The 16,646-nt window shown below is 44.2% G+C and overlaps 1 protein-coding gene across 1 annotated transcript in view; it reads left to right on the top strand.

The window, feature by feature from the left end:
• Positions 1–16,646, top strand: part of myo15aa (myosin XVAa) — a gene marked incomplete at both ends in the record, with an annotated part of 162,716 nt that overhangs the window by 78,301 nt on the left and 67,769 nt on the right.

Raw genomic sequence — 16,646 nt, 5'->3', positions numbered from 1 at the left:
AGCCGACTTCCCCAAACAGAAGAGCTACTTCATCATCAGCGCTGAGGACCCTGCAAGGGTCAGGACAAACACCAGTCTGTGAGTTCAGCACAACTACACTATACACACACACACACACACACACACACACACACACACACACACACACACACACACACACGCACACACACACACACACACACACACACACACACACACACACACACACACACACACATACACAATTTAAATGCTGAAGACCCTGCGTGAATCATGTTCACACCTAGCTCTATTGACAAGCTTTGTATGCATTGTATACAAAGCTCTAGTACAAACCGCTGTAGATTCTGAGGGTTACGTCAAAACTCGTCCTAACTAATTATTGCAATTGAAATGTTTTTCTTTCTGTATTTTTCACCCATCCCAATTGTTTGTCGTTATGCCAATTCCCTTCCTGGTCGTTGCACGCATTGCCCCACTGTCGGCCTGGGGAGGGTGTGTAGACTACCACATGCCTCCTACTGACAACGAGGAGTTTCACTGGGGGAACGTGAGGTTCACGCTATTTCCCCCAGATCCCCTTCCTGCTGAACAGGCGCCCCGATCGACCAGTAGGAGTCGCAGTTTACAACGACCAGGACACATACCCCACCGGCTTCCCACCCGCTAACACTGCCAATTGTGTTAGTAGGGACGACTGACCAAGCCAGATGTACCGCTGACAGCTGGATTCGATCCCAAAGTCTCTGTGGTGGTAGGCGAGTGCTTAGTCCACTGCACTACCCAGCCGCTCCTAATTATTGCAAATTTGCATTGTGTTTTCGCTGCTGCTGAAATACAGTATAAAATTACCATTCTTTCCAAAGTCTCCATTCAATGAACGGTCAGTGCTGCCACCACTGGTCACCAACAAGATCAGCACCGCGTGAGCTTTTTCTAAACAATTTTCACACATTTCTCCCCGGGCTGAGCGGGCTCCCCTTCTTCTCCTCGTCTTTCACTTTCAACAATACATTCTGTCAAGTCCAAGCCCACTGCATACAAGACCACTGAGACCCTGTTGTCCCGCCATTGTTCCATTAAACCCCTGTCGTGTGCAGTTACTGCTGTCTAGAATTCTAGCTAAGAACAAATGACACAGTGAGGAAATGAAGTGGGAACCAAACCGGGAACCTCCGGATTACCAGACAACTACTCTACCTCCCGAGCCACTGTTGCTTTCACTTTTCACGCTTTCACTAACACACTACATAAGGTTAACCATTTCACTACCACACTACAAAGGGTTAACCCTTTCTCTACCACACTACAAAGGGTTAAACCTTTCACTACCACACTACAGAAGGGTAACCTTTCACTACCACACTACAGAGAGTTAACCGTCTGTAGTGTGGTAGTGAAAGGTTAACCTTCTGTAGTGTGGTAGTGGAAGGGTTAAAGTAAGCCAGATGTACACTACCCAAGGCCATACTGACACTAGGGCGTACATGATATTATATGTGTACGTATATATGTGACACTTATACAACAAGTTCACATTAAGGACTAGGATCTCTTAACATGCAAGAACATTCCTTTGTAATCAGGGAGGACGATCTCTAACCTTTATTAAATGCATATATTATTCATATTTAATATAAAAGTCATTATGTAGAAGGCAGATTCCATATGGATTATGATATTGTCAGAAGGTCAGATTGTCAGTGTAGAAATCATCTTTACAATTATAGAGCTTTGTATTAACACATTCAGCGCCAGAGGTCGCTGTGGGCCGTATGGCCGTGTGTGCGAGCGCTTTAATGAATGGGGATACATGCCGGTGTTTGTAGGGCTAAAACTATATTAATCGCTTATACCGACAGTCCAGCCTGCTGTGCTTCACAGAGAGCTGGCTTTCGGATAAAATTCCCGAATCCCATGTGAAAATGGATGGCTTCTCGTTACATTGGATGGACAGAGACTTTGAAAGGACCGGCAAGAAACAAGGTGGGGGCGTTTGCTTGTACTCTAATGACCAGTGGTGTCATCCTTCCCATGTCACGGTGAAGGAGAAAGCCTGTGATCCGAACATTGAGCTGCTTGCGGTGAGTTGCCGCCCGTATTATCTCCCGAGAGAGATCAGTCATGTTATTGTGCTGGTGGCTTACATCCCTCCAACTGCCAACGCGAAGCTTGCTACCGAGTCAATATCCCGAGTCACACATGACCTGCAGCGCGCCTCGCCTGATGCGCTCGTGATAATAAACAGAGATTTTTAATAACTGTACATTGTCCTCCACTCTGCCGTACTTCAAGCAGTTTGTTAAGTGCCCTACGCGGGCCCTACGTTACGAAGCGGCTCCCCCCTCTTGGACAATCTGATCATAATCTGTTATCTGTGATGCCTAGCTATTCTCCTGTTATCCAGAGACAGCCTATTAAGTCGAAAACTGTGCGTGTTTGGCAGTGGCGGCTCGTGAATTCTTCTCCAGAGGGGGCGCTATACCAAACATTTTGCAAACATGTACGCACGCATTGGCGAATATTATCACCATTGCCATCAATCAATATATGATCACAGTCAGTCAAATGCAACCACGTTTCCAATAGCCCTACCTACACAAACACGCACAGCTCTCTCTCTCTCTCTCTCTTTCTCTCTCTATCTCTCTCTCTCTCTCTCTCTCTCTCTCTCTCTCTCTCTCTCTCTCTCTCTCTCTCTCCCCCTATTCCCCCCTCTCTCTCTCTCTCTCTCTCTCTCTCTCTCTCTCTCTCTCTCTCTCTCTCTCTCTCTCTCTCTCTCTGATCCATCAAAAAATAATCACTTATGTATATCTTGTCCTTTTTAACAAGTTACCATTCATTGTCCGGGTGATTATGGCCCCCCCCGCGGCGAAATTAATTAGTTAGTTCAACAACAACACAGCATCGCTCTAACAGGGAGAGTGAGAGAGAGAGAGAGAGAGAGAGAGAGAGAGAGAGAGAGACTCTCACTTGTTTAGTTGAAACGCACCACTGTCCAGCAGGCAGAAGGGCTTGATAAAGTGTATATCCACTGTCCAGACTGTGTTGATGTCCATGTCCACTGCATCCAGCTAGCCATATAGCTTCTTGTTAGCCAAGTTAAGCACCACAAGTACTACTTGTTTTCAAACTGTCCGAACTGGGGGCGTGACTGACAATACAGCAGGAAGGACAGACGGAAGGACCCTGCTTGCTTAGATGATCTAGATCGCTTGAAAACGCGCCCGGCTTCCATCATATTACATCATATTTCAACGCACAGTGTGTTACGCACTGATAGGCGAAATTTATTTGCTTGACCTATTTCATTGGCTGCGACGGATACAGCGATGAAATCAGTGCACGCCCCCTGCCGTCTCGCCCGGCCTGAGAGGTATAGTTACTCTCTTTCAGACAGTGACTTCCTGTGAATGAAAACAATTATTTATATTTGATATATTAAAACCCTTTAATCGCCAACGACGACTTTAGACGTCATTGCTCGCCATGCTTAATCTGCCAATGACGTCGTACAGCGTCTTTGAGATCAATATTTCAAAAATCTGTCATGGCAATCATATTTCACCCACGGAGACTTGAGACTTGCTGTTGATCTCCTCTCAACTCTCCAACGATTCAAGACCGCCATCTGGTGGCCGATCGGCGAATCGCCAAAACCGGAAGTGACGCGCCGGAAGTGGTGCTCACCCATATTTCGTCCGGCCACTCGCTATCGCTAGCGGGACTCCAGCTTGATACACTGGATAGCGATCCGTTGCCAATAACTCGAAAAACAACATGATTTGGACGTATATAGTATTATACAACCTGGAACTGGACCAACTAGATCGACATCCCATAATAGCGAACTTTCTGCTCCACGCTGATCGCCCAACGCTACGAGGAAGCTGCGGTGAGTTTCAGCGTGTTTGATTATTATTATACATACACACTGCTCCGATCAACATATCACCCATACTAAATAAATGATTTAACGTCGGCCACGGACTTATAAACCCCCCCCCCCCCTCCGGTCACCAGCAGATGATGAGGCATGACGTGTAGGACCTTGTACAATTGACATTTTTTATCTGACGTCAATCGGTATCAAACTACATTTGATGATCTAATATATGTATTTAGGGCTATAACTCACGTTATGCAGAATGCTGCAGAAAACGATAAAAACATATTTATACTTTAGACTAGGGGTGGACGGTATAAACGGTATACGGTATAAACGGTATGAATTTGCTCTATGGTATGGATTTTGACTATACCGTGTAACCGGTAGAGCAGCTCTAAAATAGCAATGACGTCATGTAACCACAGCGCGACTATTTCAATCACATTTGCCCCTAAAAATAGATAGAATTAGTCATAGATAATAGATATGTGTAAACTGGAAAAAGTTATTTAGGAGGCTTCACGCAGTGGGCGTGTCAACACGCAATTGTCATTTCATAATAAACACATATCACCGCGGCGCACAGCAAGTTTCAATTTCAGTTCCTGGCATTACCTGGAGAAAGGTAAGAGATTTCCCTATCGTTTTTCTTATATGAATTATTCTACGTTAATAAAACATACCTGGTGATCAACTACAGTTTGCTGTAAACATTATGATATGTGTGTAGTGTTATGATAACGACGGCTGCAGCGGGAGGACGGCTGCAGCAGTGGATTTGCGAATAGCATGCAGCTGCAGAGCCACAGAGCCAAGGGCGCTTTCAGGTCTGGTCACAGGCCCGCTCAACAGCGCCCCCCCACCCAACGGCTGAATTGCCAATGGCTGAATTGGAGTATTGCACAGTGCAATACTCCAATTCAGCCATTGGCAATTCAGCCGTTGGGTGGGGGGGGCGCTGTTGAGCGGGCATGTGACCAGACCTGAAAGCGCCCCTGGCTCTGCGGCTCTGCAGCTACACTTCTAGCAAAATCCAGCATCCAGCCCCGCTGTTTGCAATGGGAGCAGCACGGAGTCTCGACTCGGGACTTATTTTATTTGGAATATAATGACTTTATACGCAAAAGTAGCCTAGTTTTAAGTTAAAATATTATAAATCTACATGCCTTGAGGATGTCATTCTTTATATAGCCTGCCTATCAGGCAAAAAAAAGTATTCTAACGGAAACACTGATACCGTGATATATACCGTTACCGCCTATGCTTCAAATTATACCGTGATATACATTTTAGACCATACCGTCCACCCCTACTTTAGACCGTATTTTAGTATGAATATGTGAATGAAAAAGTAGAACGTTGCTACATCCTAAACGATAGATACTTGACGTTGGCCATAGTAATGTCAATTTAGCAATACAATTTAAAAAGTTATAGCCCTGCAAAGAAGGGGAACATCTCCATAGACAAATAGAGCTGGCAGAGGATGGTATAAGGATGGATATAAGCGTGGCAGAGAAAGGGTTAACGTTATATTGTGCATTGGAAACACAAACATACTTAAAATGAGTAAATATTATTCATTTTAAACATGTTTGTTTTATTTCTAGGGCTCTAAAATAAAAAATTTAAATAAAACATTTTCTTCTTCCCCTCTCTCTTTACCAGGGTGGGCGGCGCCCCAGCGCCCCTAGTGGAGAAACCGCCACTGGTGTGTGGTCTGATGACGCTTGTGATAAATTACAAGGGAGCTTTGAATGTACTGACTGGTCTATATTTTTAGACAACGCTGATCTCGACCTGGACAGTAAAGCTGACAGAGTCACCGCCTACATACTGTAAATACATTTCTGTGTTGATGGTGCCATCCTCTGTAAAACAATTAAAACGTTCCCCAATGATAAACCTTGGATGTCCAGGGAGGTGAAAGCTGCAATTAACCAAAAGAAGAGGGCATTATCCACAGGTGATAGAGATATGATTAAACATGCTCAAAAGGAGCTGAAAGCTAAAATAAAACAAGCTAAACTTAAATATAAAGATAGGGTAGAAAGACAAATGTCCAATACCAATACCAGGGGCCTTTGGAAAGGCATTAAATCAATCACTGATTGGACCAACAATCCCAGTTGTCTGGGCCCGGAGATTGATGTTAATCATGCAAACCAGTTCTTTGCTAGGTTTGATCAATTTGATTTCTCTGCTGAGCAGGAGAGTATCCTCTCCTCTCTGGCTCAGCCTAGTCCTGTGGACAGTTGTCCCCCTATTGTCATCTCTATTGAAGAGGTTCGTCAGGAGTTTAAGCGCATAAAGGTAAACAAGGGCCCCGGGCCTGATGGTATTTATCCACGCACCCTCAAGGTCTGTGCTGACCAATTGTGCCATGTTTTTCATTATCTTTTTTCTCTATCTTTGTCTTCATCTGCCCTTCCTGTAATGTGGTTAACATCATGTCTTGTCCCTATTCCTAAAAAGAACAATGTGCGTAATAGCCTCACTAACCTGAGACCATTATTGCTCTGACATGTCACATCATGAAATGTTTTGAAAGGGTTGTGCTGGGCCACCTCAGGGAGCAGGTGGCACCTTTATTTAGACCCCTTGCAATTTGCATATAGGAAGAGTGTAGGAGTCGACGATGCACTGATTTTTATGTTGCACCAAATGTATAGCCACCTTGAGTCGCCTGCCAGCTCTGTTAGGGTAATGTTCTTTGATTCTTCTAGCGCCTTCAATACAATCCAGCCACATATCCTAGCAAACAAAATTATTCAGCTTAAACTGCACAACTCAACCATCTCTTGGTGCACGAAATATCTTGTTCCTCGACCTCAGTTTGTCAGGCTGGATGACATAGTATCGGATGTCATCTGGACAAAAAGTGGAGCCCCCCAGGGAACAGTTTTATCGCACTTCCTCTTTGTTCTTTATACTGCGGACTGCAGACATAGCGAGGCCATGTGCCATATGCAAACATTTTCTGATGATACTGCGCTTATCGGTCTCATCAACAAAGGTGATGACCAAGCCTATAAAAAGGAGATTGACTCATTTGTCCACTGGTGCGATGCCAACTTCTTGGAATTAAACATAGAAAAAACCAAGGAGTTGGTCATCAACTTCAGTAGGAAGAAGGTGAATGTCTCTCCTGTCATCATTAGGGGGCAGGAGGTTGAAATAGTCCAGTCCTATAGATACCTTGGCGTTCACCTGGACGGTAAGCTGGACTGGAAGCAGAACACAGATTCTGTGTTTAAAAAAGCCCAGTCTCGGCTCTTTCATCTGAGAAAACTTCGTTCTTTCGACATCAGCAGGTCACTTCTCTATGTATTCTACCAAGGTATCCTGGCTAGTGTCCTGTTCAATGCTGTTCTCTGCTGGGGGGGCAGCATCACTGTTTCGGACAAAAACCGTATAAATAAAATCATTAAAAAGGCTGGCTCAGTGATTGGCCTTCCTCCTGATTCCCTGGAGATCACCATAGCCAAGTGAACCAGGACTAAACTGAACACCATTTTATCTTTTGTAGGCCACCCATTGTTTAATATTTTCGATGCTCTGCGAAGCTCATTTAGTAACAGATTGTTGATGCCTCAATGCTCTACTGAGCGATTGAGAAGGTCCTTTGTACCTGCTGCGGTAAAAAAAATTACGAACACCGATAGCACTGTGATAAGAGGCTCTCCTATTGTGTTGTGTATCCTGTAGTGTATTGTATCATGTAACTGTGTCTTTCATGTTTGTATATGTGTATTCGCTCTGGTGGCAAACCATGTTTCCCCTCTGGGATTAAGAAATAAACCATACCATACCAATATTATAGCTATGGATATAAAACTATTGCCCATTTGACATTGAGTATCTATCATTCAATTTGGTAATTTTTTTTTATTTTTTTCATCCATACATTCCCGTTTTATACTGTGGTGAATATGAGTATAGTTTTAGAGTAATTCTGTGTAATACCAGGAAACACAGCTAAGCAGCGTTTAGTGCATTCACTAGAAACCGTGCCATTCCTCGCTTGGATCAACAATTAATCTGAAATCAATCAAATATTATCGGTATTATGTTTCATCATGCATGCATGAAAGGGTGGGGGGGGGGTTCTATGCTTCGATTGTCACCAACGGAATACGCTACAGGGCTATTCAACTGGCGGCCCGCGGGCCAGATCCGGCCCGCGGGATGATTCTGACCGGCCCGCCAAAGATTACATGATAATACATTTTTTTTTTATATTTTTTTTTATATATATATTTTCTTTTTTTACTTTTTTCTTTTCATGTCAACGTTAACACACACAATTGAAGTCACTCAATTAATGACAGATTTCATTGATAAATTGAGGGAAAACTTTGCAAGTCGATTTGATGAATTTGACATGTCCAGAGAATTGATGCATTTTGTGAGCAACCCATTTGCCAATGTAGCTGCTATTTCCACAAAAGGACAAGAGTTCCTTGCATCACTTCACATTGATGAAGGTCTCCTGCAACTTGAAATAATTGACATGCAAGCATCATCTGCTCTGAAGCAGGCACTTGAGAATGAATCCACCACAACATTTTGGATAAAGTGTATTCATGTCAAGACATTCCCCAAAATAAAAACACTGGCAATATCTGTGCTAACAATGTTTGGCTCAACATACACCTCTGAATCCAGTTTCTCTCACATGAATGCCATTAAAACAAGCAACCGTGCCTCCTTGACAAATGAGCATTTGCATCACTGTTTGCGGGTAGCCCTCACTTCCTATGAACCCTCTTTCTCTGCCATTGCCCAGTCAAAGAAGTGCAATCACTCTCATTAGATGTGTGTATGTAGGCTAGGCCTGTCTGCCCCCCACCCCCCTGATGTTTGAGAGTTAAGAGTGGACAATAAGTGCTAATAAGATGCTGTGATTTGCTGTTGTTGCACAGACATGAAGCACTTTTTCATAAGCTCAGCTGCACTATAAATGTGTTTTTTTGTTCAAGTGTTGATGTTAGAATGTTCAGATGCACATCATGCACTTGTTTGTTTTTTATTTTATTTTTATATTGAAATGTTGAAGAGGAGATGTTGCAGTTGTTGCACAGTCATAAATGAAGCACTTTTTGCAGGAGATGTTGCAGATGTGGCACATAAATGAAGCACTTTTTTTGAAAAGTATACTACTTTTGCAATGTAGTTAAATAAAAGTTGTGAAAATGTGGTTGTGTGTTGTGTCAAGTGTACATATATTTATAGCACGGGGAGGCGCCGTGGCAGTCCGGCCCCTGGCCCCTTGGGTTTCTGACAATGTGGCCCCCTGAACAATTTAGTTGAATAGCCCTGCGCTACACAGTATATTACAGACACACGCTCCGATCGTGGGCAAGGAATTATTGGATCAACGCAAGATTGATAGCTTGACTAGGATGTACTGCAAAAAGACTATTCCAAATATCTGATCACCATTCCAAGTATTGATGTCGATCGTGTTGCTAACATAATCCACCAAAGAACATGAATCGACGGTGCTTGATTCTCCCCAATCCATGTGTTATAAACGTTACTCCTGCCCGACAAGGAAAACCCGGACCGGACTTTTTAGATCGACGTACAGGCTGAGCCAGAGGGTTTCCAAGGATGTGCAATACCGGCTGCAAGGCGTTAGGCGGCGGTATTGGACGTTTGCTATCTCAGACCTATTCCCAATGATAACATCAGGCTCCCTCGATGGATTATGAATGGAAATAGCGAATAAAAGAAATAATGACCAAAACCCGACTTTTCTCGGGTTTGGCGCTCAAGCGATGGCGAGTTAACCCGACTTATCTCGGGTCTGGCGTCCAATGTGTTAATGTAGTGCATACAAAGCACGTCAACAGAGCTTGTTTACACCAGGCCATATTCACACGACGGCTAGTTTGCACTTATGTCATGCTCATTGCTAAGGTTGGGATTCATATATTCTATTCTATTCTACTGTGTTCTACTGTCTCCCAGGACTCTGTTTGGCAGTGGGTTTGACTCTGACGATGAGCTGCCTCCTTCACTGCCTCTCACCAACAGCAGACCAGCTTACAGCCTGCCTGACTCTGATGGATACTACAGTCATGGTACGCCAGCACATCACACACTCTGTCACTGCAGCTGAGTCGTTACCTTAGTGATCTCTGTTCAACTCGTAGGTTGAGTTTACTGATTTGAGAGGCCCCACAGTCTGACAACAACTGTCCCTGTACTAATAATTACACTGTAAACTGTGACATATAAATGTTTCCTAGTTAAAAAGGAAAGAAATACTTTTATTATATTATACACGTATATGTATTATTTATATTATACAATGGCAGTTTCAGTTTACATGTCTCATTGACTGCCACGTGTGTCTACTGTATGCTGCTGTTCAGTGGAGTCGGATGCGCTGAGTGATGGTCAGACTCAGAGAGGAATGGACCGTTATCTGGACAGTCTGTTTGACCCCGTCCTGTCTGATGGAAGCATGGTGAGGAACACATTCATACATCGCCTGTCTGTGACATACATCTCTCTCTCTCTCTCTCTCTCTCTCTCTCTCTCTCTCTCTCTCTCTCTCTCTCTCTCTCTCTCTCTCTCTCTATACTGCAGTGCTATGGAACACGTGATGAGAATCTTAAATGTCCATTCCACCTGACCCCCTGTCTACTGAATGTGAATGGAGCGTTGATGGATGAATGGAGCATGTGACTCAGTGGGTCTGTTATGAATGGACCAGACAGGGGGTGATTAAGTTACTGAGCTGCCTTAAATGTCTACCGTATTGGACTGTAACGCCGGGCAATACCGGGAAATGATTGTTGGTGTGGTTCTCTTTCTTCCAACATGGCTGCCTGTAACAACCGGTAACCACTTTCAAAAGAAAATGCCTAATTTCTGTGCAGTGGTAGAGTAGGTAAAACACTGGAAAAGCACAATATTACTGTTCTACTGTGACTCGTTTACAAGATCCAGTAATAATACACCAAATGAATATGTTTTTGTTGATATATTTCTCATATATCAACACATAGCAACGGTTGTTTTGCACATGGCAACCATTGTCTCTTCCATTGCCATGTACAAAACAATGGTTGCTACAGTATGTTACAGGCAGCCATGTTGGAAGACAGAAAAATTACAGAAAAAAATTCCTTTGTGCTAAGTCTACGCTAGCCTGCAGCCGGCTACTGTAGCTTTCTACTGAATGCACAGTATCTATCCTCTCTGATCTGGAGAAGACGGTAAGCACATCTTCCATAGTGTTGGCACGTTCCCTTAACCCTTGAGTCAACCTTTAAAAGAATCACACCTTTAGCCCTTTGCCGAAAACATGCATATGGCATATACATAAAATATAGCCAACGCTATCCACAAACACACGTGAAAAAAGGCTATTTGACGAGAATTGCGACAAGGGTGACTGGAAGGTTAATATGGTCCTCTGGTTCTGAACCCCCCCACCCCCACGCACACGCACAAACACACACACACACACACACACACACACACACACACACACACACACACACACACACACACACACACACACACACACACACACACACACACACACACACACACACACACACACACACACACATACATACACAGACACAAAATGGTCAACCATGCAAACAGGTTGAACTTTGAACACCAAAGAAAATATTTTGTTTCCCCATTTTTTCAAGTTGTTTCTACTGTAAGTATTGTCTCTACCAGGGCCGTGCAGAGACCTTTAGAGGGGCAGGTGTTAAACCCTAACCCCCCCCCCCCTCTGCACGTGCCTGGGCCCTCATTCATCAACGTGTCTTACTCACAGATTTGTGCTTACCCTGTGCGTACGATCATTTCTAAGCAAAGAGTGGGATTCATCAATTTCAACTTGAACTTGACTTTGTGCTTATGTCTACGCACAGCTCTGAGCACACTTAGCTGACGCCCAGTGGTAGAATATATTATTACAACAAGGAAATGAGCTTCTGTGCATTAGTTTCAACACTGGCGGAGCGCAGTCAGTCAGTAGCCTACACCCCGTATATTCCGATAACGCTATATAAACCATGCTGCATTCATTCTGAGAGAAAGATCTATTATTCCAAATGCTATTTATAGGGTTTTGACCATAATTACACTACTGTTGCTATTTTACAATGAACTATAATGAATTACGGTTCATACAGAACTTCTTAGTCCATTTTTCCACATTTCATGGGGGTATACCATTACTGTATATGGTTAATCGGGGCGGTTCTGGTATGCAAATACTTAAAACAGTGCACGAGCTCAAACGTAGGATCAAAGTCATATTCATCATGACAGGTTGACCCCTCTGCACAAAAAGGGCAGCAAATTAGACCCAGGCAACTACCGCCCTGTTTCTATTCTCACCTCCATCTCGAAAGTCATGGAAAAAATAGTCTACGAACAGGTCGAAAAGTACCTAGCGGAAAAAAATCTAATCTACGAATTCCAATCTGGCTTCAGAACATCCCACTCCACTGACACATGCCTTCTCTATTTGAATGACCACATCAAACAAGAGGTGGACGCAGGCAAATACTGCGGCATGGTCATGCTGGGCCTACAAAAGGCATTTGACACGGTCAATCACTCCATTCTGATTGACAAGCTAAAAGCAATTGGTTTTGATAGTCTATCAGTGAGCTGGATGCAATCCTACCTTGAGGGCAGGGAACAGATGGTGGAGGTAAACGGTACCCTATCCCCCCCTCTCACAGTGAGCTGTGGTGTTCCACAAGGAAGCATACTAGGACCGCTACTGTTCCTAATTTATGCAAATGACATGTCGTCAGCTTGTGACTGCAACTTGTTCCTGTTTGCGGACGACTCAGCCCTGCTGGTCTCTGACAAGAACAAGTTACAGGTTGAAAAAACCCTCAGCTCTGAACTAGGCAGAATCTGCATATGGCTCGCTGATAACAAACTATCATTACACATGGGCAAAACAGAGTCCATTCTCTTCGGTTCAAATAACAAACTCAGCAAGACCGACGGCTTCTCAGTTACAGTGGGTGACAATATTGTCACAAGGAAAGATGAAATTACCTACCTGGGTTCCATCCTAGAGGCTAATCTCTCCTGTGACAAAATGGCATCCAATGTAATAAAAAAAGTCAACCAACGAACTCGATTCTTGTACCGGATCTCCTCTCTGGTAAACAAGAATACCCTGAAGACTCTGGCAGGAGCACTCATTCAGGGGTACTACGACTATGCTTGCACCTCATGGTACCAAAGCACCTCAAAGGCGCTAAAAACAAAATTACAAACATCTCAAAACAAACTGGTCAGACTACTGCTTGACCTTACTCCTAGAACCCACCTCACCCCTGCCCACTTTGACAACCTAGGATGGCTTAGAGTAGATGACAGAGTACAGCAACTTGCAATGGGCCTGGTCTACAAGATACACTACACGACCAAGGTACCCATGTACATGGCAAAATACTTCCCAAAGGTCAGTGAATACCACGATCACAACACCAGAGGGAGCTCCACAAATCATGTTAAACCCAGATTCGGCTCAAATAAGGGACTAAACACGTTTCGCAATTATGCCACATCAATGTGGAACGCCCTACCCAAAGCTGTAAAGGAATGTGGATCACTACCCACTTTCAAAACCTCTCTCAAGAGACACCTACGGGAGACTGCAATGCAACACTGGCCCCTGTAAATATCCTAACCCAACCCCCTCCAATGTACAGTCATTTACCTAGTATGGTCTTGTCAATAGTCCAATGTACAATTTTGTTTGTTTGTACAGAGGTCCCCCCCCCCCCCCCCCCCCCTCAATGTACAGTTTTGCTTGTTTATACAATGTGCCCCCCCCCCCCCCCCACCCACCTCCAATGTAAATTACCCAGTATGGTTGTCAATATCCCAGTGTACCCAACCCCCCCCACCCAACCTCCTCCATGTACAGTTTCTACGTCAAATGTATATACTCCCTTTTCTTGACTCCTTCTGTATCACAAACAGTACTGTATTTGCAAATCTGGTATGTCATAAATGTATAGATGTAGCAGTACTGACTATCTGTATGTCATGTATGTCATATATGTCCTGATGAATTGAAAATGGGGGACCCTGGTGTAAACAAGACGAAAGTCTTTCTCTGGTCTGCATCCCCTTAACAATTGTGTGTATTGAGCTGTACTGTATTGTACCCATTCTGCAATCTGTTAATAAAGTTTTCAATCAATTTCAATCAGGTGTGCGTAGAACCTGCGTACGCACGTGTGGTGAATCCCGATTTTCCTGTGGCGTACACTGATTCTACATTCTGTGCTTACGTGTGAAATAGAACATGTTCTACGTCCACGTTGATGAATGAGGGCCCTGGTCTCTACTCCAGTGTGTACGGTACTCCCTGGGGGAGATTCTGTTCCCATGGCTCTAATGACTCACCTTCAGGGGGTCTGGACCAACCAATAGAATACTCTCCCTCTCCTTTCACTTCCCTCTCTCTCCTGTGTCTCTCTCCTTCTCTTCATCCCTCTGTCCCTCAGTCATTCTCCCTCTCTCACGCCATCCAAAACATCCAAAACTCTGATCCTTGATCCATTATCTCTCTCTCTCTCTCTCTCTCTCTCTCTCTCTCTCTCTCTCTCTCTCTCTCTCTCTCTCTCTCTCTCTCTCTCTCTTCTCTTCTCTCTCTCTCTCTCTCTCTCTCTCTCTCTCTCTCTCTCTCTTCATCAGGACATGGAGAAGACGGGAAGTGGTCAGGGAGGATGAAGGGAGGAGGAGGAGTAGGTATCGCAGGAGGAGAGGAAGGAGGAGAGGGGGAGCAAGGTGACACTCCTCCCAGTCGGCCCTATCCCCCCGGAATACACCCAGGAGGTGAGACTGTGTGTGTGTGTGTGTGTGTGTGTGTGTGTGTGTGTGTGTGTGTGTGTGTGTGTGTGTGTGTGTGTGTGTGTGTGTGTGTGTGTGTGTGTGTGTGTGTGTGTGTGTGTGTGTGTGTGTGTGTGTGTGTGTGTGTGTGTGTGTGTGTGTGTGTGTGTGTGTGTGTGTGTGTGTGTGTGTGTGTGTGTGTGTGTGTGTGTGTGTGTGTGTGTGTGTGTGTGTGTGTGTGTGTGTGTGTGTGTGTCTGTGTGTGTGAGAGAGAGAGAGAGAGACTGTGCGTGCGTGTGAGACGCTGTGTGTGTGTGTGACTGTGTGTGCTTAAATGTGTGTGTTGTTTGTGTTTTTCGTTTAAAAAATGGGGAGGTTCATCTCTCTCTCCCCATCCTTCTCTCTCTCCCCATCCTTCTCTCTCTCCCCATCATTCTCTCCCTCCCCATCCTTCTCTTCCTTTCCCTCCCTCTCTCTGTCTCTCCCATCATCAATAATTCAGCTTGTTCTAAGTGGGTCTTAAACACACGCTTCAGAATGGGTGATGAAGCGTTACTCTCTCTCTCTCTCTCTCTATCTCTCTCTCTCTCTCTCTCTCATCTTCTCTCTCTCTCTCTCTCTCTCTCTCTCTCTCTCTCTCTCTTTCTCTCCCTCTCTGTCTTTCTCTGTGTATTTCTCTCTCCTCTCTATTTTCTCTCTTTCTTGCTTTCTCTCTGTCTATCTCTTTCTCTCTCTCTCTCTCTCTCTCTCTGTCTCTCTCTCTTTTTCTCTCTGTCTCTTTTTTTCTCTATCTCTGTCTCTCTCTCTTTCTCCCCTGCTCTCTCTCTCTTTGGGGAGGTGTGTCCCACCACCACTGCCACTACACACCACTGCCACACACTACACTCATACTGCTTGTATGTAGTTCTTTATCTCTCAATCCTCTCTTCCAGTCTGATCAATTCGAATTGGAATCTCCTCTAAATCCATGGTAGGGTCTCAAGTCGTGCCCTCGCTGATAACTGCAAATATTCAGACAGTGGATTCAGAGTGGTTGGATTCAGGACAAGTCTAAATAATATAGATGAGAGGCAGGTCATATTCATTGGTCAATGGTTGCAATTATATACAGGTGCCACTTTTTTGAGTCTTCTGATCACTCAAAGAGGCTTTACAATTGCCTCACTCTCTCTATCTCTCTCCTCCCCCCCCTCTCTCTCTCTCTCTCTCTCTCTCTCTCTCTCTAATCTTATAATTACACTGTCATTATGTGAATTAGGGCATCAAAGCTGTTCCAGACGACTGGGAAATGACAATGAACACCCTTTCAGGTGTACAACGCTCTCATGTAAGATAGAACTTTGAGGTCTGAATGTTCTAATAATGATACCAGGGCAACCGGCCAATTGGACAACTCCGCTAGAATTCCAAATTGAATTCCGAGAAATAAAAAGATTTATTAAAAAAAAGTATACTTGAAAGGTGGTATAGGTTGTGAGGACATCAGTTATCTTACTTCATTCACCGTGTAAGAGTTCCTTAGTATCAGTAACAATTCATTATAAGCCATATTTTGTTCTTGTTGAATTACACCTTCAGTCTGCAAATGAGGTTCTCGCTGTCTTTTCTTCTCTCTCTCTAATTGTCTAATTACACCGTTGTTATGGAGATGTTTAGAAGGTTCCTGAACAGTAGGCTGGGCAATAACAATTGAGCAGGAAGCAGGTCGTAGTCGAGGTCATCAGTGGTTTGAGTTTAAACGTGTTCTCTGCTGCAGCTCTGTGCCAGTAATGACTGCTCCCTGTACAGTCAGCTCATAGATAATGCAGACAGCCATTCACTGCAACCCCAGGTGACTCATTCAGTTTCTATAGGCATCTGTCATTATCTCTCTCTCTCTCTCTCTCTCTCTCTCTCTCTCTCTCTCTCTCGCTCTCTCTCTCTCTCTCTC

The sequence above is a fragment of the Notolepis coatsorum genome (genome assembly GCF_963971535.1).
Source record: "Notolepis coatsorum genome assembly, chromosome: 14".
Taxonomy (NCBI): Eukaryota; Metazoa; Chordata; class Actinopteri; order Aulopiformes; family Paralepididae; genus Notolepis; species Notolepis coatsorum.
The sequence above is the reverse complement of the archived record's forward strand: the minus strand, read 5'-3'. Positions and strand labels throughout refer to the sequence as shown.